This window comes from Quercus robur, chromosome 4 (assembly GCF_932294415.1).
Source record: "Quercus robur chromosome 4, dhQueRobu3.1, whole genome shotgun sequence".
In the NCBI taxonomy this organism is placed as follows: domain Eukaryota; kingdom Viridiplantae; phylum Streptophyta; class Magnoliopsida; order Fagales; family Fagaceae; genus Quercus; species Quercus robur.
The window spans coordinates 76,526,083-76,550,458 of record NC_065537.1 but is presented as its reverse complement, the minus strand read 5'-3'; the positions used below and the strand labels follow the sequence as shown (position 1 = coordinate 76,550,458).

Below are 24,376 nucleotides of genomic sequence, written 5' to 3'. Positions count from 1 at the left end.
TTGGGAAAATGTTTTTTTTAACCGCGCTTTGTTTTGAGATGTAATAGGGGATGTAATTATATTTTTAATTTTTATCACTAAAGAGTTGTGTGGCTGGAAAGCTGTGTGTGAGTATTGATCATAAGATTTGTGAAACGTTTTAGTCCTTAAAAAAATCTTAAGCTGAAAGTCTATGTCATGAATTATCAAAAATGTATTTGATTATTTAGGGTCCGTTTGGATACAGCTGAAAACTGAAAACTGAAAATATTGTAGTAAAATAATTTTTAAATGTGTAAATAGTGCCATGGGACCCATTTTTAATGAAAAAGTGGCTGAGCAGTGCGTGAACAGTATATGAACAATGCATGAACAGTATGAAATAGTGCATGAACAGTAACCGCACAGTGTGAACAGTAACTTTTGTCCCCTAGCTGAAATGCGTGCAGAGGAAAAACAAAAAAGAAAAAAGAAAAAAAAAAGTTAAAACGTGTCCCTCCCAAAACGTAGACGCTGGACGTGAATCCAAACCCCCACTTAGTAATTGTGCATGGGGTTAAAGAAAAAAAAAAAAAAAAGAGTGGAGAGCGGTATGGAGAGAGGTAAGGAGATAGAAATTAGTGGAGTGAGAGAGGAAGAAAGAGATGGGAGAACTAGGAGTGTGGGTTAGGTTTGGGATGTATTTCAACTCATTTCGACTTTCTTAAATTCATACATCTTTGACCCAATTGAATTTATAAAAACCAACCAACCGAATTCGTGGGAATTGGTTGGGTTAGGTTGGATCCTCTGGATGAAACTATCTTGTATAATTAGTAAAATATGCATATTTTCCATATATTACACATACGTACTCGTTTATTGTAGAAGACAAGAATGCTATGAAAAATAAAAATAAATGTTTTCTATAATTAAATGAATTGAAAATGTATTAATTGTATTTGAAAGATACAATTATAGAAGAAAAATTAGATATATATTGTAATACCCCGAAAAAATAAATAAATAAATAAAAGGAGGGGTATTTAAGTAAATTTGTTTATGGGGTCAACTTTTATAACTAATACTACTAAGGGGTTTTTTAGAAAATAAGGTTGAAGCCCTATTTTATATAGTCTAATTTTTATGTCATCGTATACTGGCAGAGATATTTGAGAGAGGAGACTAGTCAAAGGACTGAAGTAGAGAAGGATTTACTACACAATTGAGGTAAGAGTCTATAAATTTCTTTCTTGTCAAATCTAAGCTTTGCTAGGATTTAGAGTATATTTTATGTTGGTTGTTTTGGCCAGTAGTGGAATTATCTAAAATTTCTATGGGTTTTACGACGTAAGTGTAAACAGAGAAGGATTGGATTTGGGCAATAAAATCCTTTTTTTTTTTGGTGGCACGGCTTTCTCTGTAATATTGTTAATTCTAGTGTTTTGTCGGGCATGGAGTTGCTTTGGGTGTATAATACTCTTTTGTGAATATTTAATTTTAAGAAACAGTGGACTATTGGTTAGACCACCATTAGTCCAATAGCCTATTAGACTTTAGAGTCTATGGAGATAAGAGTCAAAGGCTTTTTTTTTTTTTTTTTTTTGTTAGAGATTGTACTCAGCTTTACAGAGTATTCAATCTTTATGAATGCTTTTAACTTTTTAGCCTAAATAATCGTGTGAGGTGAGTCTCATATTACACAGTGCTTGGGATTTGGCATGAAACAAATTTTAACTGGAGTTAATACAAATGATAGAATATGGAATATAGCCATAGAGAAACTGTAGGAGAATTAATAGTGAGAAATTAGTGGGTACTTTAGAAGTTTTTCATCTGGTCAAGTAACTTGAGGTTATTCTTATTATTTGATTATTGGGTAAATGGTGCTTTAAATTGTTAGGTGATATCTAAGAATTTTAGAGACAGTGTTAGGGAGAAGTTCTTTGTGGTGAGCTAGTTGAGGTAAGTAACCTTATCCTAATTGGTTTTTATTTTGACTACTATTGCATCTTTTTAATTATTGAAAATTAATATATTTTATTTAATTATTTTTAGTTATACTGATTCAAAGTAAAGAATAAAGAACTTTCACAAATATTTATGAGCATTGAATATAAGATTTATTTTATTTAATTGTTTCTTTTAGCTATATTGATTTAAAGTAAAGAATATAGAAATATCACAAATATATTTGAAAATTGAATATATGATTATATATATATATATATATATATATATATATATATATATTTATATATGTATTTGAATAAGATGTACTTTTGTTAGAAACTATGATTTCATATATATGATTATGGACAATCTGACTATGAATTGATTCTGATACCCAAATCAATGGGGGTTATTCATTGGTACTCTGATACCCAGTCAATGGGGGTTATTCATTGATACTCTGATACCCAAACCAATGGGGGTTATTCATTGGTACTCTGATACCTAGCCAATGGGGGTTATTCATTGGTATTTTGATATCCAAACCAATGGGGGTTATTCATTGGTACTCTGATGCCCAGTTACGAGGATATAGCGTGACCATAGTCATATGATTGTTAAGAATATGAATTACATTTAAATATCTAAATATTTTGAGTCCTTAAAACTACATATGTGATTTTGGAAATGTTTGAGTACTTGAACTATTTTGTGTCACTACAACTGCTTATGTGTTTTTGGAACCTATTGTAAGTTATAACTTTTGATATATGGAAAACTGACTACTTTCTAAACCATCTATGATATAATTGTAAGATTAAAGTATGTGATCTATTTGCAAAGTATTAATTTAAGATTATGAAACTCCTTTAACTATTTTTTGAAAACAATAGCATATTATAAGTTTTAAAGATTCATATTACATCTTATTACTTTACAGACCTATTATGGGATAGAACTTATTCAAATTGTGGTTACTTATTGAGTTATCAACTCACCCCCCCCCCCCCCCCCCCCCCACCCCCTTTCTCCTTTCAGATTTTGATCAAGAAGAGTAGCATATGTTTGGGCTTCCGCTGGGATGTGTGCATGAGTGAAGTTTAAGAAATCAATGGAATAAGATTTGAACTTTTATGTTTAAGATTACTATTTGTGTAGTCCTTTTGATTTAAAGGATTTAGTTTATTTTTAATAGATGTTGAAAGATTATTATTTGGAGATCTTTTGAGAATTGCTTTATTGAGGATATTTTTAATTTATTGATGAAATTTTCTTGAAGATAATTCTTTAATTGTTAAAAGGGCCTTACACACTTATAGGGTGTAAACTTAATAAGTGTATGGCTATTGTCACGTGCCTAGCTCTACTTGGGTTTGGGGCGTGACATATATTGATAATGTTAACACAAATAAAAAGTAGAAATAATCGATTTAAAGAAAAATATTATGAAAAAGTCAAAAACTTTGAAACATTGAAAATAATTTGAACCATTTTGAAATTTTATATGTTTCTTAATAGTAATGACTTTATATAAATTAATTAAGAGACATATTTATGAAAATAATCACAAAGAAATCATCTAAGACTTTGTATTTGATGATTTCTTTCCTTGCTATTGCATTTGTTTTTCCTGAAAAACCAAAATGCCAAATTATTTATTAAAAAATTTTCAAATTTAAATATAGAAGTGATTTTGAGCACCCAAAAAAAAAAAAAATCTAAGGTTTGAACACAAATTTCTTATTCAATAACAAAAGATTTACTAGTTGAACTAACTGGGTCATGTACTTAAACAATTTAACTAATGACTCAAATCGATTTAGGTATTGTGTCATTGGTTCATCGGCTTGACTAGTCGGTGGACTAAGTTTAATAATTCTATTTCGAGAAAGTCTAGAAACATACAAAATTTAACAAATAATTTAATACATACTGATATGGTAGATTAATAGTGGTATGTAAAAAAGTGATGTAAGTGGTACATCTAGATAAGTACCAATAAAAGTTTACAAACTCAACTAGTATGAAAAAAAAAGATGGTCTATTTGTGTCTGTGTAACATTACTCTTCTCCTTATGTTGGACTTCTAGTAAATATTAAAGGAAGCCATAAAATACAATTGAGTAAACATTCGGTCAGGCTATGGCATAAAACCAGTGTTTTACACCAGCCAATAAGAGGCTGTCACGTCATCAATTAAAATGTCTTTTCTCTTTCTTTCTTACTCTCTCCCTTGTCTTCTCTGTTTCACAGGTCTCTCTCTTCTCTCTCTTTTTTTCTTTCTTTCTCACTTGTCCTCTTCCTCTCTCCAGCCCTCTCACCCATACCTTTCTTATCCATCTAAAATCAAATCCAATTAAAAGTTTCAAGGCCATCAGCTCCTCCCTTTCTCCCTCTCACCCATGTCTCTCTTCTCCATTTGAATTCAAATCCAACCCAAATCTTTAGGGCCATCTCTTTTCCATGGCTCCATCACGTCTATCTCCTCCATATTCTCATCTCCATCACTCCAATAAAGTTCTGTGTTTAGGTGTGATGGTGGTCGTCACTTGTGGTAGCTAGATTAGGTTCTGTTGTTGCCGCCACCACAACCAGTGGTATGGGTTTGTGTAGTGAGATCTTTGGCTTTGTTGTAAGTGAGAAGGGGAGGGGCTGATGGCCTTGAAACTTTTAATTGGATTTGTTTTTAGATGGAGAAGAAAGATATGGGTGAGAGGGCTGGAGAGAGGAAGAGAACAAGTGAGAAAGAAAGAAAAAAAGAGAGAGAAGAGAGAGACCTGTGAAACAGAGAAGACAAGAGAGAGAGTATGAGAGAGAGAGAAAAGATATTTTAATTGATGACATGGCAGCCTCCTATTGGCTAGCATAAAACACTGGTTTTACGCCACAACCTGACCGAATGTTTACTCAATACAATTCCCTATCTTTCAACGTACAAAAGAAAGAGCTGAGGACCTCTTAAGAGTTAAGATATATACGGAAATGTAGAGAGGGCTGTGGAAGTGTTTAGTTTAGAAGTGGGATAGGGGAACAAAATTGATAAGAAAGTTTAATAGGCGTTATTTAACATTTTCCATCTGAACATTCTAGGCTTTCAAGGTTGCAGATTTTTTTTAAATTTTATTTGGAGGGTAGAAAGCAATTTACTTCAAATAAATAAATCTCTTATTTTTTCTTATTTCAAGGAATGAGTCACACAAATTGTTAATTAGGGCAACCAATTTTGAGCTATTCTACAAATGTTTAGACTTAAGCTGGCTAACCAAGTTCAACAAGATAATACTATAAACTATTGTTAAAATTCTTAACTTAAGTAAACCATAGACATTACAGCAAAGAAAGCAAAATAGATTATTCATTATTGTCCATTTGAAACAATTTATAATGTCACTTCTAGCACTGAGTATATTTATCTTATATCGCTATAATTTCTATGATAAAAGAGTTTAATTCTTCTACGTTGGTTGCTGCCTACGCAACATAATGAGGCAAAAATAATTGATTCAAATATCATATATCACTTCCAAAAGAAATTTCATCTAACATATAAAATGCAACAAGAAGTTTCTCAAAAAAAAAAAAAAAAAATGCAACAACTAATAATCAGAATACCAAAAAAACATATATTAGAAAACTCAGAATTATAAGGTGGAATCAAAGTAACCCAAACATGCTTCTTATCAATACACTTGACATTTGAGACCCTAGTTAAATTTCTTTTTCTTTTTTTCTTTTTTTATAATTTATAGATAATAACCTTGTTGAAGTTATTGACAATATCGTTGGGATTTCTATAGTTCTATAGGGATAACATAGAGAAACAATAGCACCTATACCTACCATTCATGACTCAGGAAATTGACAATAAGACTTGCCTCATCATCATTGCCTGGGCTGTGAATTATGATGCCGCTCAACTGGGTTCGATATCATTCACAGCAACTGGGTTTAAGTAAGGGCTTTTTAAGTGGGCCTCAACGATGCTGTTTAAGGATGCTCAATGTATAATTGGGATGTGAGCTCAAAAACATAAATTTGTTAAAAAAATTGATTGGGTATGGGCCCAATTGCGATAGAAAGCACATGTAGAGTAACTAGAGTAGAGTTTGAAACCCATCTGGTCCGGTTGAAAGTTGGAATACACAAAGTTACTGGAGAAAGTCAGCCATAAGCCTTAGAGCTAGCCAGCCTAGAAGCACGATCCAAGTCAGGCCCAGGTCAGATCTAGTCCAGCTTAGGTTCTTCTATTCTATTTCTATCGATGATCTATCTATTGTAGGGCTGTCCATCCAATCCGACGACCCGACCCACTTGAAGGTTTCGACCGGATCCAACCCGAAAACCGGCTGACCCGATCAAGTCACCAGTCGACAGTAGCTCATTTGTTCCAAAAATCGACTCCGACGGGTCAATTTCGGTTTTCCTCCCCAAAACTCAAAAAAACCTGATCCGATTAATGTACTAAGAATTTCCAGCCAAAAATTTCCAGATTCCAGCAAAAATTTCCAGAATCTAGGGAGATTTTCCAGATTCTGGCCTTAAATTTCCAGATTCCAACTTCAAATTTTTAGATTCTAGAAACAAATTTTCATATTTCGGCAACTTATCAAGTTGATATAGTGATATTTCGTCCAAATCTGGTGAAATTTCACCAGATCTAGCGAGATCTCACCAGATCCGATTAAATTTTCATATTTTGGTTTTTTTTGCCTGAAATCAACTATTTTGGCTGGATTTTTCACCGTGGACAGTTCTAACAGACCCGACCGTGTTTTCGACGCAAAACCAACCGCATCGGTCGGCAACGGGTCAGGATTTTCTCGACCCGATTCTATTGGGTTGGTCTCGGGTTAGGCACAAACCCGACTCGGACCGACCTGTGGACACCCCTAATCTATTGGATTATGTATATACTAGAAAAGTGTGAAGGCTAAATAGTACTTTTTGTTCTGGTTGATGATTTTTTTTTTTTTTTTAATGCACTTCTTGTTGAATTTTGGTGTATTAGTTTGATGAGAAATGTTCCTCAAAAATAAATAAATTTGAGGAGGAAAACAATAGTTTGGGCAGAGGTGTTTTTTTTTTTTTTTTTTTTTTTTTTTTAAAGGTTTATTGAGTGGCATTTAGGTAATTTTACTGAATATATTAACCTGGCTTTGTTTGAAGTGAAATATGTAAATATGCGAACATGAGACCTTAAGACAGAGATCACACACCTTGACCACTAGGCCGCCCTCGACCACAATAAATATAGCTCAATCTAGCATTCTCTAGCAGAGTACTCCTATGATCATGCCTGGGGGGTGAGTCACAATGGTCACCCTGCCTCTGCCTTTTGGCCATCAAAAGAAATAGAGAAATCTGCAATCCCTAGCTGGAATTCAGATAAATCTCATATCTCTTGAGGCCTTGAAGATCAAGGATTGTCCTAATTAGCTAGTATCTTTTCCGAAAGGTAGATTGCCTACCCCAATATTGACATCCATTTGGTTCTCCAATTGCAAGAATCTCACGGAATTGCCTCATCAGTTGGACACACTCAATTTTCTACACTCAATATTTATAAATAATTGTCCAGAACATGTATCACTTTTAGAAGCAGGTTTGCCTCGTATCACTTTCGGCAACAAACTCATGCTTGGGAAGGAATGGGATTTGCATGAGCTTACATAGTTGCATGTTTAAATCGATTGGAGATTGAAGGCGGATGTAAAAAACGTAGTGTCATTTCTACGCACCAGCGGACTTTTGAATCTCACTACAAGGGGCTTCATCACCATACTTGTCTCAAGATATTGGAGCTTAGTTGCTGTAACAAACTCTAGTCATTGCCAGAAGGGGGCTTTCCATCCTCCCTTTTATTTCTCTACATCAAAGAGTACTCTTCGTTGAAACCAAAACTCCAAAATAAGACAGGAAATGATTGGTCCAATTTAGCTCACATCGCTCGCTTAGAAATTGATGAGGAAGTAATTTCATGAGCAAGTCTATTAGCGAGGTACCTTTTCTACATGTAGATTAATGACAATTTGAATAGTTAGACATCAATTGAATTTACTATACATTGTGAAATAATTATTACAATTACTAATAATCTTTTCTTTCTATCGTGCATAATCTTGGGCTATTTTGAAGCCTCGTTAGGCCAACAGCAATTGCTCAAGTATATACGTAAGTTCATCTGCAATTATTCACGTTCCTTTGTTTGGAGATCAATCAATATTACATTGTTGCAGGCTTCCAACTCTAATTTTCTGAACAAGTTTGAAGAATTTATCACTGTTTCTAAGGATTAAGTGCCTTCAAATCAAAGCGGTCTTCTTATATGGGGGAATTATATGGTTAGAAGAAGGCCAACAATGTGGGGTGCATTTCTTTGAAGAACTAGTTTGTGGTATATCTTGGAATCGAAAGATGCACATGTATATAAGTTTTTTTTTTTTTTTTTTTTTTTTTCATCTTATGATGAAACAAACACTGACAAATCATTTTCACATCTATACTCCATATAAAAAAAGGACAATTGAGGTGCTTGTGTTTGGCTAAACACTACGGAAATGATTAAATGGCTTGAGTCATGTGTGTTGCGTTTTGTTTTTGCTCTTTCTGAGGGTTGTTTTGTTTTTTTGTTCACATTTTTTAACTTATCCACTACACTTGCTTTGATAGACACGGAAGTCCAAAGATAAGAATTGTGGTCTCTAATTACTCCCATAGATATGAGGAGAGAGAATGGATAGAGACGAGAGACGGGAAGAACAAGACAAATACATAAAGAGGGAGAAAATATGAGAAGAAGAAGATTAGTATCAACCCATATTTCCTCCCTCCATTGAGAAGCCCACTCACTCACTCACTCACTCCGTCCCCATTTCAGCAACCTCTCTTAACTAGTCCCCACTCTCAATTATTTGTCTCTTGCCTTCAAGCAACTCTAATTTATTTTGGCATTGAACTTTTATTATTATTAAAAGCGTAAGACCCGCGCAATGCGCGGACTACTTTTATTTATTATTCTTGAAAAAGTATACAAAATCATAAAAATATTATGACAACTCCATAGATAATTAAAATTAAATAAACTGCTTTTTTTAAAAGAAAAAGGAAGAAAACTTCTCATTAATTTTTATTTTTCTTAATTATTATTATTTTTTTAAATGATGAGAAACTCCCTTAAAATTGAGGGTGTGTTTATGCATTAAATATGGTCAAATGAAGATATAATGAATAAAGAAAATACAAAAAACCTTAATTACACAAACTATGTTGTCACGATTATAGGATTTTTATTATAGCTATCCAAATTAAACTACACAGAGGACAACTAATTTCAAGAATACATACAAAAACCGCACAAAAGATATTTGTTGGGGTAGGAAAAAAAATACCAAAACTCTTGAAAAAGTTAAAATTGTAGAGTTTTATCAATACAAATCACTGTACTACCCCATTAAAAACTAAAAGATGGTGGCACTAAATCAAAGTTACATTTGTGAAATCTCATAGAGAAATCTACAGCTACCTACTCCTTTCCTAAGCCATGTACATATGGTTGATGCTTTTTATCACAATCCTTTTCCATAAATTTCTTGAAGCATAAGGATATTGACAATTTTTGCATTCTTCTAAACTTCACTAAAGCATTTTCTTATTTGTCTATGGCTCTTTCTCGACTACTCTCCTACTCCTAATGAGGATAGAGAAGATGAAGGGGGAAAAAAAGAAAACAAATACAAACGTACATGAGGCATTCTAAAGTAGAAGCCACACAATCAAACAACCACGCCATCATCCTGACAAATTAGTTCTTATTAAGTTAAAAGAATCTTACCTCTCAATCGGGTAGCTTACCCCTATAAACACAACCAAGCGTACCTTCACCAATAAAATTTTCAGGAGAAAAGCTAATTGTATACTGCTGAAGCAATGCAACAATGAACTTTTGCAGAACTTGCATTCGGACTCTTTGAAGGATGTATACTTGTAGTTACTTTGAAAGGTTCGGTTCCACAGAGACCTTCTCGAAAGGATAAAATAGAGGAAGTCATGCTGGAAAGAACTCCATATCAATGCAGCTCATGACTAAATCATGATTCTTGGGCAGCGAAACTGCGCCGGTTTGTTTTTCACATCTACCTCCTGTTCATTCTGAAACTTTGGAAATACACTTGTTCTTCCATTGTCTTCAACATAACTATCTCTTGGTTTCGCAACTCTCCCTCTTGGCACAACTAAAGATATTCAAAAAGACAATTTTCATTTAGAACAGAATAAAAGAGATAAAGAAATTTCAACAATTTTAAAAAATAAGAATGGACATTACATTATAACTAAATCTAAGAAGAAAAGACCAACAACTATTGCACCTTAAAGAATATAAGACAATCAGACATATTATTGTCTTATAAATGCGAGTGAGGTTAAAATTCAATTCAATAAACATAAATAATAATAATATAGTGTACGGGTGGGGCGAAGATTTTCTAGACCTAAGCAACTAATCCATTCTTTGCCATAGTTTGTAATTCGACCTTTTCTCTACAACAATTTGCAATTCGAATTTTGAGATACATATTTGAGATACATATTTGTATTGTAAATGTTATTGATAGATTATTATGGTTCTTTATTTTTAGATAGGCTTTTTTTCTTAGTCGCTAACCCGTGCAATACACAGAAAACTTTTAAATTGTATTTTAACATGTTAAGTTTAAATATTTCTCTAAATTTAAACTATTTGAATGTTGAATTGGCTCTAATATAAGATGAAAATTGTAGTTTAAACTTTTCTCATGAAATACCTTCAAAATTATATATATAAGATCCTTATAAATGAGAAACAAATAAAATTTTATATATACGATCCTTATAAATGAGAAACAAACAAATATTATAAAGCAATATATTACAATCATCATAATGTGCTATACATTTGGTTTAATAAGTATTACCAAAAAAAATTAGTCATTTACACTTGTATCTTGAAGCTTTATCAATGCTTTTCAAGAATCTATTTCCTCCTATTCTTAGGCTCTTCTCTTTCCTCAACTTCTCAAGCTACTTAACTCTTCACCAAGTTTTTTATAAGCATTTGATATCTTAATCTAAAACACAAATAGTCCAGTTTCAGATTCTTCCCAGAAATAAATTGCCAATAATGATGCAGCAAAAAACAAATAGAGACAAAAGTAGAAAACTAATAAAGACTTATCACTGCTACGGTGCTACCCTTGAATTGATGAACATGGGCATCTAATACAACAAAACTACTCAAAACTGACAAAGCCCATGGAAAAAGAGATTTTCCCAAGGAAACAACGACTTAAACAGAACGAAACCCACTTAGGATCCACTTCACACAATTATCTAATGAAAGATGATGAAAAGAAATTTTTAAAAAAATAAAAGAAACAAACAAACAAAGGTAAACTGACCTCTTTATGTAACAGCCACAGGTCTAAAGTGACTTTTTCCTAACTAAAAGTTCTATCAATCAGCAACACTGACTCAAAAAACAAAGTGTGAGCGATTAACACAAATCTTATTATAATCCCAGAAAAAACTTAAAAATTTGCATATCTAGAAGAATTCATTTTCCACCACATCAAGATGTCAAAATCTTCCACATCAGGATCCTCAGAAAATTCCAACAAATACCTATCCAACTCAGATTTGCTTTCCACACTGTCCTCGTCCACCAAGTGTTGCTTAAACCTATTATTATAACTTTTAATGCAATCAGACAATGAAGCATTGCCAACATTTGGCCTAGAGTCCCTAGACAATGAAGCACCACTACCACTAGAACTCAAAGCTCCATTTTGATCTACTCTCTTCACATACAACCTCTTCAATGCATTCCAAACCTTAGAGCTCATCGCATCCCCCCTTGCCCTTTCCATACCACTCCCTAAACCAAAACTTTACATACTTCAATCTATACCTTGGGTCAAGAACAGCAACAACAAAAAGCATCAAATTGATATTATCCATACTTCCCTAATACTTATCATATTTTTTTTTCATCTCTACCGCCATACTCTTCAAAAGTGGATCCCCATCAACATTACACAACTGTTGCAATTGATATTTAATACTAATTAGCTCATGGAAATATGTATTAGAAGTGACAAACAATGACCCAGAAAATCTAAGTGTCACCTCATAAAATATGCATAGAAATTTCACAAAGGTCTTGACATTTTCCCAATCAAGATAGTTAGGAGGACCAATGGGCTTTTTCCCATTCCCATCCGCTTCACAAAAATAAAGTTTATAATGCCCATCCTCTTCTTCCAACGTATAAAATCCTCTCACAAATTTCAAAGCACAATCTAAACATGAGATAAGTGGAATTCCACCTTGTTAGCACATCAAGGGACAACAAACATTTGGGTTTGATTTTCTCATTTTCAACACATTCTTGAAACTTCTCAAACCTTGCGGGAGAGGCTCTCACATATCGTACCGCATTCCGAACTTTGGCAATTGATTCATGAATGGACTTCAACCCACTTTGCACAATCAAATTCAAGATATGTACACAACAATGCATATGCATGAACTCACCACCCAATATGCTACTATCTCTTTCTTCTGTTTTCTTCTTCACATAATCAATTCCACCTCATTAGAACTAGCATTGTCCGTGGTGATTGTAAACAATCGGTCTATACCCCACTTCAACAAACATGACTCAACCGCTCTACCTATGGTGTCCCCTTTGTGATTAGCTATAGGGCAAAAGTTCAAGATTTTCTTTTGGTAAGTCCAATCCCCATCAATAAAGTGTGTGGTGACTACCATGTAGTTCAAGTTTTGTATGGATGTCCAAGTATCCGTTGTCACACAAACCGATTGCCCAACAAAAGCCCTTCTCAAAACATCCACTTCACTAGAATAAATCTTCATACAAGCCCTTGCAATGGTAGTGCGATGGGGAATACGAAACCGAGGCTCAACTATTTCCATAAATTCTTGAAAGCTTTGATGCTCCATAAATTTAAAAGGCAATTCATCAATGACAATTATCTTTGCCAATGCCAACCTTATCCCCTCTTCACTATAATTTGCAACCACTAACACATTTGAACCACTTTCCCCTTCTCTCTTCGCTTGGAAAGACAAAGTTTTTTGCTTATCATCACAGGGAAAATGCCACTTCTTACACACCTTCATGTGTTGCAACATGCCCGAAGTACCATTTTTCTTACCATGACATTTATATTGATTTTTACAATACTTGCATTGAGATCTAGGATTTTTGGGATCAAAACTAGCCAACTTAATGAAGTGTTTCCATACTATAGACGGGTCCTTACCACCTTGTTTAGGTGATAGTGGGGGAAGTGATGCACCAAGTCCAATTGGTGCTGCAGGTTCAGGTGGGTTAGGGTTAGCACTACCAGGACTAGGAGGAGGTAGGTTAGGGTCCCTGGGTGCACCAAATCCAGGTGGAGCATCGAAATCCATCTAATAAAAAAATTTCCAAACAACAAAAAAACAAAGTTCCCACAACAATATCAAGTTATAATTTTTCCAGCAAATGTAGTATCAAATAGCTCACTCTCAATCAATGAATGTCACAACCAGATTCAATAATAGCAATCACTAATCAATTTAGTTACAACAAGGCAACAAACAATAACAGACTAACAATTATTAATCATTAGTCATTACTCAACAATTTATGTCACTAATATTAACAACAATTCAGAACTAGAGAATTAGCTTTTATTTTATATTTATATTGAATAAATATAAAATAAAAGCTAATTTTATATATAATTATATATAAACTTAAAGCAATTGTTACTAAGCACTGAAAATTTAAAATCATAATGTTGAATATAGTCAGTGTTTAGTGATTACCTCTCGGTGAAGGATTGAAAGCGTGAACTGTCTCAATCTCGTCTCCCTCAAAAATTAAAATGCTGAAGAAAAAAAAAATGTTAGTGCTTACTACTTAGTAGACTGAGTCAACTGACTAAATAAATAAATAACTAAAAACCAACTAAATAAATTAACTAAAATGAGTCAACTGACTAAATAAATAAATAACTAAAAACTAACTAAATACATTAACTATACTGAGTCAACACACCAGAAAGTAAAAAGTAAAATAAATAAATAAATAACTAACTAAAAACTAACTAAATAAAAACTCAATAAATAAATAAACTCACACAGTCACACGCACGGCACAACTCAATGACTCACACTCACACACATAAATAACTAAATAAATTAACTAACTGAGTCAACACACTCACACGCACGCCTTTGTCCAATCTCCATCTCTAACTCTAACTCTCTAAGTCTCTAACTCACTTCCCTACTGAACATTGAACAACAAGAAGTCAACAACTCACACAGTCACACTCACACTCACACGCACAACTACAAATAGTCAAACATAATCTCTCTCACTCCGTTTCCATTAAAACCAAAAGAAAGGGGCTGATGGCTTACTGTGGGTTGCCGCGGGGAGCTGCTACTACTGTTGCAAGGCGCGACTCAGGCCGGCGAGACCACGAGCTAGAGGCTAGAGGCTAGAGGCTAGAGGCGAGGCGACTGGGGTGAGAGCGAGAGAGAGAGTTAAGGGTCCCAGATGTGAATAGAATGAATTTATAGTGAGGTAAGTGTCTGTGTCTGAAAACTTACATAAAACGGTGTCGTTTTGTGTTTTTTTATTTATTTATTATTTTTTATAATAACCCAATACGACAACGTTTTACTAAAAAAGTTTAAAATAGATACACACCTAAACGATGCCGTACCCCTGATTTGAATTGAAAATATTTCTCTCTGTTTGTATCGGTTCGGTTTGGCTCTACTTAGTGCGTGCTTTGCGTCTCTGATGTCCTCACCGCACTTGCATCGGAGCTCCGTTCACGTTCCGATCACCGGCATCGACTCTGTCGGTTGGTGCCAATGGCGGTGCGGGAGGATCGGTGCTGGTCGGTGTTGTCGGCTCCGGTGATAGTTTGCACACCCCTACCCGTGGCAAAGAAAAGGTCTAGTACCACAGAGATTATTTTTGCAAAGTTCTAATTTTGTTTCATGTTAGTGACTTTGGAGTCGAACTAAGATAAGATACTCACTTTAAAACTTACTTGAGGCAAAGGCAAGGTCTAGTATCTCAGTGTTTATTTCCCTTTGTTATTTTGGCATCCTAAGTTAAGCCTTCATAGGACTTACTACTGTTTACAAAACTGAAACAAAACAGAAGATCAAATAGTGCATATTTTCTATATAACAATCAAAAGTAATACTTCTTTAAATTAAATACTTTCCATGGCCTTGCTATAGGTCTTTCATCCAGATCCTCCAACTGATAAGCACCAATCCTAGCAATGGATGTTACCCTATAAGGCCCCTCCTAGGTCGGACCAAGTTTTCCCATAACAGGATCTTAGGTATTCCCCAAAACCTTCCTCAGCACCAAATCTCCTAGAATAAACTCCCTGCTCTTGACACCCTTATTATATCCTCGACTAATTTTCTGCTAATAATTTGTCAATCTTACCGAATAAATGTCACAATTTTCTTCTATTAAGTCCAGATGCTTGTAGAGTAGCTAATCATTCTTCTTGACTTCAAACACGTCAGTCTGAGAGGTTGGCAGCCCCATCTCCATGGGTATCACGACTTCTGCACCATATGTCATTAAGAAATGAGTGGTCCTATACGCCTATAACATGCTTGAAAGCTCTTCCGTCCACCATCCCTTTGAATCGTCTAGTATCCTTTTCAAGCCATTTACAATAGACTTGTTAGTTGCTTCAGCTTGAGCATTGCCTTGGGGATAAGATGGAGTTGAGAACCTATTAGTAATTCCTAATTTCGAGCAATACCACTGAAATGCCTTGGTATCGAATTGTAAACCATTATCTAATATGAGAACTTCCGGCACACCAAACCGCGTCACAATATTCTTCCATACAAATCTCTTGACATCCGTATCTCGGATATTTACGAAGGGCTCAGCTTTTACCCACTTAGTAAAATAATCTGTTCCCACCAAGAGCCACCTCCTATTATCAGTGGCCTTAGGAAAAGGTCCTACTATATTTAGCCCTCACTATGCAAAAGGCCATGGGCTGGATATGGGGTTGAGAAGTCCCCTAGGTTGATGAATGCTAGGAGCAAACCTTTGACATTGATCACACTTTTTAGAGAATTCCAGCGTTTGCTTGTGCATGCTCGACCACCAATGCCCCTAAGTGAGGGCTTGTTGTGCCAATGACCTACCTCCCGTGTGACTTCCACATATACCTTTATACAACTCTTTTAGAAGTACTTCAACTACCTAGGGATGTATGCATAGCAGATAGGGTCCTAAATATGACCTCTTATATAACTTCTCATTTTTGGAGACCCAGTACCACAGAGACGTACATTTGATCCGGTTGGATTCTTTCTTATCCTCAGGCAAAATCCCATTTCAAAGATAGGCCACAATGGGATCCATCCAGCTTGTGGACGGATGTATGCTTAGGACTAAACCATTGTCAGAAGGAGTTAAACTGGAAAAAGGTAAAAGTTCAATTGACACAACCCTTGGAAAGGGATCAGCCACTAAAGAAGCTAGAGTAGCTAGGGAGTCGACATGACTATTGCTGCCCCTAGAGATATGTGAGATCTCTACCTTCTTAAATTGATACTTTAGTATCCCGACGTCCTTCAAGTAGCTTATCATTCTTTGTTCTTTAGCTTCGATCTTGCCCGTGATTTGACTAACAACCAGCCATGAATCACAATACAACTATACTCTGTCTGCCCTAACTTGTTTAGACATTCTGAACCCCACAAGGAGGATTTTCATACTCTGCCTCATTATTGGACGCAGGAAAACCCAGTCTAAATAATTTTTCCCCTCTGATCCCTTCCCGAGAGATAAGTATAATTTCTATTGAAGACATATTTTATGTAATTGGCAAATCCTTTGACAAAATGCACTTACTTGTAATTGGGTAGATCTAGTATGAGTTTAGTACTTCTAGAAACAAGTGTTCAAGTCAAGTATTAAAGCCATGAAGATTGGACCAAGAAATAAGTAAAGAAAAACTGTTCATTAGTGCTCGACAATAATCTTGACAAAAAGGACTTCTATCCAGATTTAAAGTCGAAGCTCGACAAAAACTCGATAGAAACTGTTTCTGTCGAGACTTACGAAATTAGAATTTCCAGATCTGATTTTCGGCTCATGCTTGTATATTTGTATAGGGTTTCTTTTCTTACAACCCTAGACATATATAAGGCTTATTTTAAAAAGGCCGTCACGCATGCAAAAAGTGCCCTAGTTCATTATTCTCTCTAAAGATGCTACTGTGTCTTTACGCCAAGGGTTTTGTGACCAAGGAGCTTCCTGATCGTCATTGTTGATGAACTGAAGAACTTTGTACCCAACAACCTCTTCAAGTTGCTGGAGTTTGTTATGTACTGGGATCCGTGCATATTGGTTAGTCACGTACTGAGATTCATGCATTAAGGGAAAGATTACCGCTATAATACAAGTCTAATTGGGTATTGGAGTAAGGGTTCAACTGTAGGTTGGTATTTCAGGATAGGCCAAAGGGTTTGGTAAGATTCTTTATACTTGTAACTGCTTGTGAATGATAATAGTGGATTCTCGGGAGTAGTGACCTTAAAATCACCCAGTGGGGTTTTGCCTTGGTGGTTTTCCCCATTTGTAAACAAATCACCTGTGTCAAATTTATTTTCCACTACATTTAGATAATTTGGTGATTTGTTTACACTGCCACGCTATTGCATGAAATTTAATCTAATTAATTAACTTGGGTAATTAATCAATTAATTGCAAGGGTTCAATTCTTTTTAACCTAACAATTTCAACCCCTGCTCCTCAGCAGTTTGATGTTCCATCCATATACACTTGCCATATGTCTTCCCGAGGTTCCATTGTTCTGCTTCCCTCTATTTGCAAAACTTTAGGTTGCCTGGGTGTGAATTCCACAACGAAGTCTGCTAAGACTTGCCCTTTGATAGAGGTTCGGAGCCTATAATGAATATCAAAAGCTCTTAAAGAGGCCCCTTGCTTGGCTATCCTTCCTGTGAAATCTGACCTTCTAAGTAATGCTTGCAAAGGATGCTCGGTTAGCACAACTACTGTATGGGCCTGAAAATAGTGGGGCAATATCTGTATAGTATGAATTATTGCTAGCGTAGCTTTTTCCAATGGGAGATACCGCGTTTTTGCTTACACAAGAGTCTTGCTGACATAAAAGATTGGCTTTTGAACTCCCTGATCCAACCTTAACAGGACAGTACTCACCGTATGATCAGTCGTAGTCAAATACATATATAGTGTTTCTCCAGGAACTAACCTTAACAAAATGGGTGCCCGAAACAGTTACAACTTCAGCTCATCAAATGCTTGCTGGCACTCATTCGTCCATTGAAAGCCTTTCCATTTCTTCAGTAACTAGAAGATGGGTTGACATCTATCCGCGAACCGCAAAATGAATCGATTAAGAGCCGCAGTCATCCCAGTAAGGCGTTGGACCTCTTTAGGGCTCCAAGGAGACTTAGGCTTTGTAGAGCTACAATTTGATTTAGATTAACTTCTATACCCCGGTGGGTCACTATGTAGCCCAGAAACTTTCCCGAGCTGACCCCAAAGGCACATTTTGAGGCATTCAACTTCAAACGGTGCTTCTGTAATGTCTTAAAGGTTTTCGTAAGATCAGTAAGGTGATCCTCCAAGGCCTTACTCTTCACTACCATGTCATCAATGTATGCCTCCATATTCCTACCCAACTGCTCTTTGAACATTTTGGTTATCATTCTTTGATAGGTGGATCTCGCATTCTTCAACCCAAATGACATGACCTTGTAATGAAAATTACCAATAGGGGTAATGAAAGAAGTTTTTTCTTAGTCCTCAAGGGCCATAGCTATCTGGTGATACCCTTGGAAAGTATTAAGAAAACTTATCATGGGATACCTATACATTGCATCAACAATTTAGTCTATCTTGGGCACTAGAAAAGGATCTTTAGGACATGTCTTGTTTAGATCCGTGAAGTCTACACACACTCTCCACTTCCCATTCTTTTTCTTCACTACCACCGTATTAGCTAGCCATTTGGGATAATAAACCTCCCTAATTGCTCCAGCTTCTTTAAGTTTGTCCATTTCTTCCCTCATCGCCTTAGTATGTATATCCGAGGATCTAAAAGGCTTTTGTTTCTTTGGTGGACACTAAGGGTCGACATTAAATCAATGACAGATAAAGTCTGGATCCACCCCGGGTGCTTCATATGGACTCCATGGAAACACATCTAAATTGTTTACTAAAAACAAGATTAACTCTACTTTTTCCAAAATAGGGAGGTTAGCTCTTACCTGGAAATATTTATCCCCAAGGTCAATACATATTTTCTCCAGTTGCTTGTAGGTATTCTCGGGTAGGGATTGTAGCTGCTATAAGGGATTTGCTGACTTAAACTCAATCTCCTACTTATGCCCCACAGTAGCTATCTAGCATTTCCGAGCCATGCATTGGTCTCCCATATTTCTACAATGCCCTGCTCAATTGGGAATTTCACCTTCTAATGTAATGATGAGGGTATTGTACCCATGGAATGGATCCAGGGATGTTTGAGGATTGCAGTGTAAAGGGAGTGTGAATGCACCACTATAAAGTAGACCATCTCCTTTCTTCCCTCCATCTCTACGGGAAGGGTCACTTGCCCCACTGGCATAACAATGCTCCCATCAAAGGCCACCAAGGGACTATCATACTTCCTCAAGTTCTCAGGACTAGGTCACAATCCCTTGTATAGGTTTGGATACATTATCTTTGCCCCACTTCTCTGATCTATCATGACTTTTTTGACATTGAAGCCCCCAATCCGTAGTGTAACTACTAGGGCATCCTCCTAGGGCTGAACAGTATCCTTGAGGTCTTTCCCCCATGAAATCAACGCTTTCGTCCTCCTAACGACTATTTCCATGCACGGGTCCTTCCAATTTTGTGTCAGAAGCCGAATTCACGACCAACACCTTAGGTGGTGTTTTCATAGTCTCCATCTGTTTCCTAGCTGCATGTATTACCCCTATGAGGCCCCGAGCTGGTGTCGATGTTCCTGTGGTGGTTCCCCCTTTTAGGTCTTGCGGGTGTGTGTATTCCAGTACTAGGAATTTTGCCAAATAACTTGCCTTCTCGAGCTAGCACCAGTGGTCCCTCAAGGTTCAACAATCCTTGATTGTATGCCCGTAGTCTCAGTGGTATGAATAGTAAAGGCTCTGATTCCTTTTAGTAACATCCCTGCTTATCTTGTTCGACCAAAGAAAGTATGACTCATTCTTAATCTTTTCCACAATTTAATAAACAAGCTCTTTATACAATGAGCTAACCATTTCTAACCTTTACTTCTGAGCCTGAGGGAAAAAGTTCCTCTAAGGTCGAGGGCCTGATCTCCCTTGACCTCTTTCTTTTCTACTTCAAGTACTTTTGCTTTAGCCTTATCTTGCAACTGATTATCTTCTAATCTCTTATACTTCTCTGCCTATTCCATTAGCTTGTTCATATTCGTGACTGGCTTTAAGGCCAGTGAAGCCCTCAAGTCAAAATCAATGGGAAGGCCTACCTTGAAGGTTTGAATAAGCTCTAACTGTCACAACCCAAACCTGTACTTCAGAGTTTAGAGCATGACCGGCATGTTAATATTAAGTTTACCTCAATACTAATATGAACCAACCTAAACTGAAGGTACTTATCAAGAATTATTTCATGACTTCCTGCTTATTTTCTTCCATAAAAGCCATAACATACAAAATAATGGAAACCTTGAAATTTGATTTCCTTTGAACTTGGGAAATTACCACCTGGTTGAAACTTAGGGTATACACGTAAATATTACATAACCAAACGTTTAGCAAAACTCTTATTACAAACCTAACCCCAAAGACATACAACTGGGGTTCAAAACAAATTAAGGTACCGAATTACATCTGTGCTCAAAGAATCAAGTACATCTTGATTTCTTCTATACAACAAAAGAGCTAACAGCTATACAACAAAACTCTACATTCTAACAAATGAGAAAACACAGAATCCTTGCCACCTCTAATACTCTCGCTGCTTCCAGGAAAAACCTGTGCACTGAAATATAATAGGGTGAGCTATGAAACCCAATAAGGTTTTAAAACTCCATGGGCCTTTAATAAGAATGCATGTAAGTCAAATAGTTTATGGATATGCCAGATTTGATAAAATAGCCTTCATATGGTTCATATTGTTCATAAAAATAACTTAAGATCTTTAGATGAGAATACTTCATTTTCCATTCATATAATAAAGAAATATAATTCAGAAATCTTATTTTTGAACAGACTATCAAACATTTTATCCTAACTTCTCATTCGACTTATAACACATTCAATATACCTTTCTTATCATCATACTTTTCTTATAATTTCCAAATAGCTTTATACCTCATTTATAATACATATTAGTTAATCCAATTGTAAGTTTGTCACTACTTTGGGAGGCTTCCAGCATAGAGTGCCAGGCATCCAACATTCCCCACAATGCCAGGTAATTCCGGAATCATATCATAATACATACTTTCAACCATGGGGGTAGGTTGACATCCTCCATAAGTTGGCTATTACCAACAAGGGCGGGTATAGCAGAGCTAGTCCCACTTTTAATGACCAATCAGAATTTCCATGGAAATGCCAGTACTATAACCCCTACTGGCTGAGTTCAGATCATAACAATGGAATAATCCGAATGTTATATTTTTCTGATAGCTATGCTTTTACATAATTATTTCATAATAGTAGCATATCCACTTCATTCTGAAATATTATGTTTGTGATATAGGTACTAGCATTAATATGCTAAAATTATCATATATATAAGATTGAACAATTCACGAACATATATTTTACTTAAATCATACTTATATGTAATATCTCTAATCAACAAGTTTTAATGCATAATAGTTTTCAAGATAATTTTTATACTTATTAAAAGCACACGTCACAAGTCCCTTACCTGATAATAGAAGACGGGAGAGATTGTACACGAGGAGCTCAAGTGTCCGTGTTCTCGTTCTCACCACCTAAACGAAACGAAAAAAAAAAAAAAAAAAAAAAAAACTTATTACAGACAAACTCTTCCTAATATATAAACTTATACCTCAATCACAACCTAACTCTCAAACTTAAGAAAATCTTAATTCCCATCATATAAAGTTCCCCAAAACATATGATACAATCATCAAACACATTTTGCAGCCAAACCATAGAGAAACTAATCCATAAAATTTATATATGCTTCAAACATACCAAAGGATGAGCTTGTTAAATTATAGCTCAAAACATACACCCTAACTTGAGAATTAAATCCACAAAGTCAGGTGTAGCATAGGTTGTTCACTGCTCATTACATATGCTCCATTTGTAAAATACAAACGGGCTGTCCACACACATCCAATTATCATGAAATTTTACATAACTATTACCCTGTATGTCCAGTATATACCATAAAAATTTCAGAGTCAAAGAATAAACCCATAATTTACTAAAAATCACACAAGACAGGATACTCAAATCTGTCCTGACAGAATTTCTTGCAACTTACAAATTAAACAATTATTTTTATGTTCATCCAAATTCTGTGAGACCACTTCCATAACAACCATGTGTGTCTTAAAATTCATAAAAACTACTCCTAGCATCATAATTCATAGAATATGATTTAATACATATTTTTCTTGTGGTAAACATCAAATCTGTCACAGAGACAGTTTCAGTACACATTCTTACAAAATCATCAACAAATAGCAATAGGTCTTAATTTCATTTGGGTATTTTTATACCTATAGTATACATATTAAAATATGTTATTAAGCATTCAATTGATCAAAATACCATCAAAATTTCAATCACTAAAACAGAATCATAGTTCAGCCTCTAAAATCAGGATAGAGGATAAAGAAGTAGAAATAAACAAATGAAGTTTTGATTACTTACCTACAAACTTGGAAGCTGAAATTTTAGTGTCAATCCTTTAATTTATTCTTTAGAGAGGGATATTTTGTTTTGGTGAGAAAGAGAGAGCTGCCGTGTAAGAAGGGGAGAAGAAGGAAACAAGAAGAAAGAAAGAGGAAATAGAGAAAGAAGAAAAGCAGCTGCTGGACTTCAGATGCAGCCAAGAAAATAAGAAAAGTAAGAAGACTTTTGGGGCACAAAAGAAGAAAAGAGAAGAGGAAAATTGGGGTGGATACGTGTATGGCTAGGGAAAAAAATATCACACCCACTTTCCACTTTTCCAATTTTCTTGCATTCACACTTTTATATATATATATATATATATATATATATATATATATATATTCTTTGCATTCACACTTATTTTTTCTTTGTATTCACACTTATCTACAAAGAATAATATCACTTTACACACACACATATATATATCCTTACCTTTATAAAGTTATATCCATCACATTAAAATGGCATATATGTTCTATAATATCACAAAATCAAAGCTTCATGCACTAAAAGTAATTAAGATAATGATATGCATATAAACCCATAAATTAATTAGGCAATTAGGTTCATTGCCAATGAGAGGAGTGAGGCAAATGGCTTTGGGGTCCTATTGTACATCACAAAACTAGCCCTGAATGCCCTAATAAGCTCATTATATCCTCAGATGGCACCTTTTTCTAACCCATCAAACCATCTCATAGCTATCGGCTCCAAACTGAAGGAAAAATTTTACACATCAGGGCCTCATTTTTAGAGTATATGGCCATACTTTGATTGTAATGACTGGCATGCTCCACGGGATTCTTCTTTCCATCATAAATTGTGAAAGTTGGCCTAGTAAACCTCTTCGGTAGGTTTGTTTTCTCTATCTCTTTCGAGAACGGGGATTGAGATATTTGATGTAGAGCCTTACTTATGGCATCCTCACTAGAAACATGTGGCATTATATGGACTCAAGAATGAGGGACTGGTCCTTTAAACCTATCCCCATCTTGCTCCTCCCTTCTGCTCTTACGAGGAGGTGGAGAAACTGTTCTCTCCCTAGGGGACTCTTCTCTCATTCCCCATAAGAATGGGGGTGATCTCCTAGCCCTCTTCTTATTCATATCACCCACTCTGCACTCATCCCCTTGGGAGTGACTAGGTGCTGGACTTGGTCTTCTCTGATGATGTAGTTCCTTGTCTTTACGGTGAAGCAACTCTTGTCCTTCTCCGCATTCCTTTGCAACAAAACCACTTGCTCCCTTAACCTTTCCACCTCCATGTCCTTATTTGTGTAGGACAGGCTCTCTGTATTGGTAGCTAACCTTTCTCCTTATGGAGTTGGGTTAGGCTATTGCTGAGTCTCCTTATGAACTTTGGACCTCACACATCAATCCACGTGGACAAATTCTTCCCAAATACTAGCGCGCTCTAGATGAACGACACCACT

General features: G+C 35.6%; 2 long non-coding RNA genes across 2 annotated transcripts; both read right to left on the bottom strand.

The window, feature by feature from the left end:
• Positions 1-9,294: 9,294 nt before the first annotated feature.
• Positions 9,295-11,480, bottom strand: LOC126723773 (uncharacterized). The gene is made up of 2 exons (XR_007654462.1): positions 11,346-11,480; positions 9,295-10,142 (listed from the first exon to the last, which is right to left on the bottom strand). It is a non-coding gene; the product is annotated as an uncharacterized LOC126723773 (long non-coding RNA).
• A 9,230-nt stretch (positions 11,481-20,710) lies between these two features.
• LOC126723772 (uncharacterized) lies at positions 20,711-23,200 on the bottom strand. Its single transcript, XR_007654461.1, has 3 exons — positions 22,924-23,200; positions 21,944-22,010; positions 20,711-21,043 (listed from the first exon to the last, which is right to left on the bottom strand). It is a non-coding gene; the product is annotated as an uncharacterized LOC126723772 (long non-coding RNA).
• Positions 23,201-24,376: the final 1,176 nt, after the last annotated feature.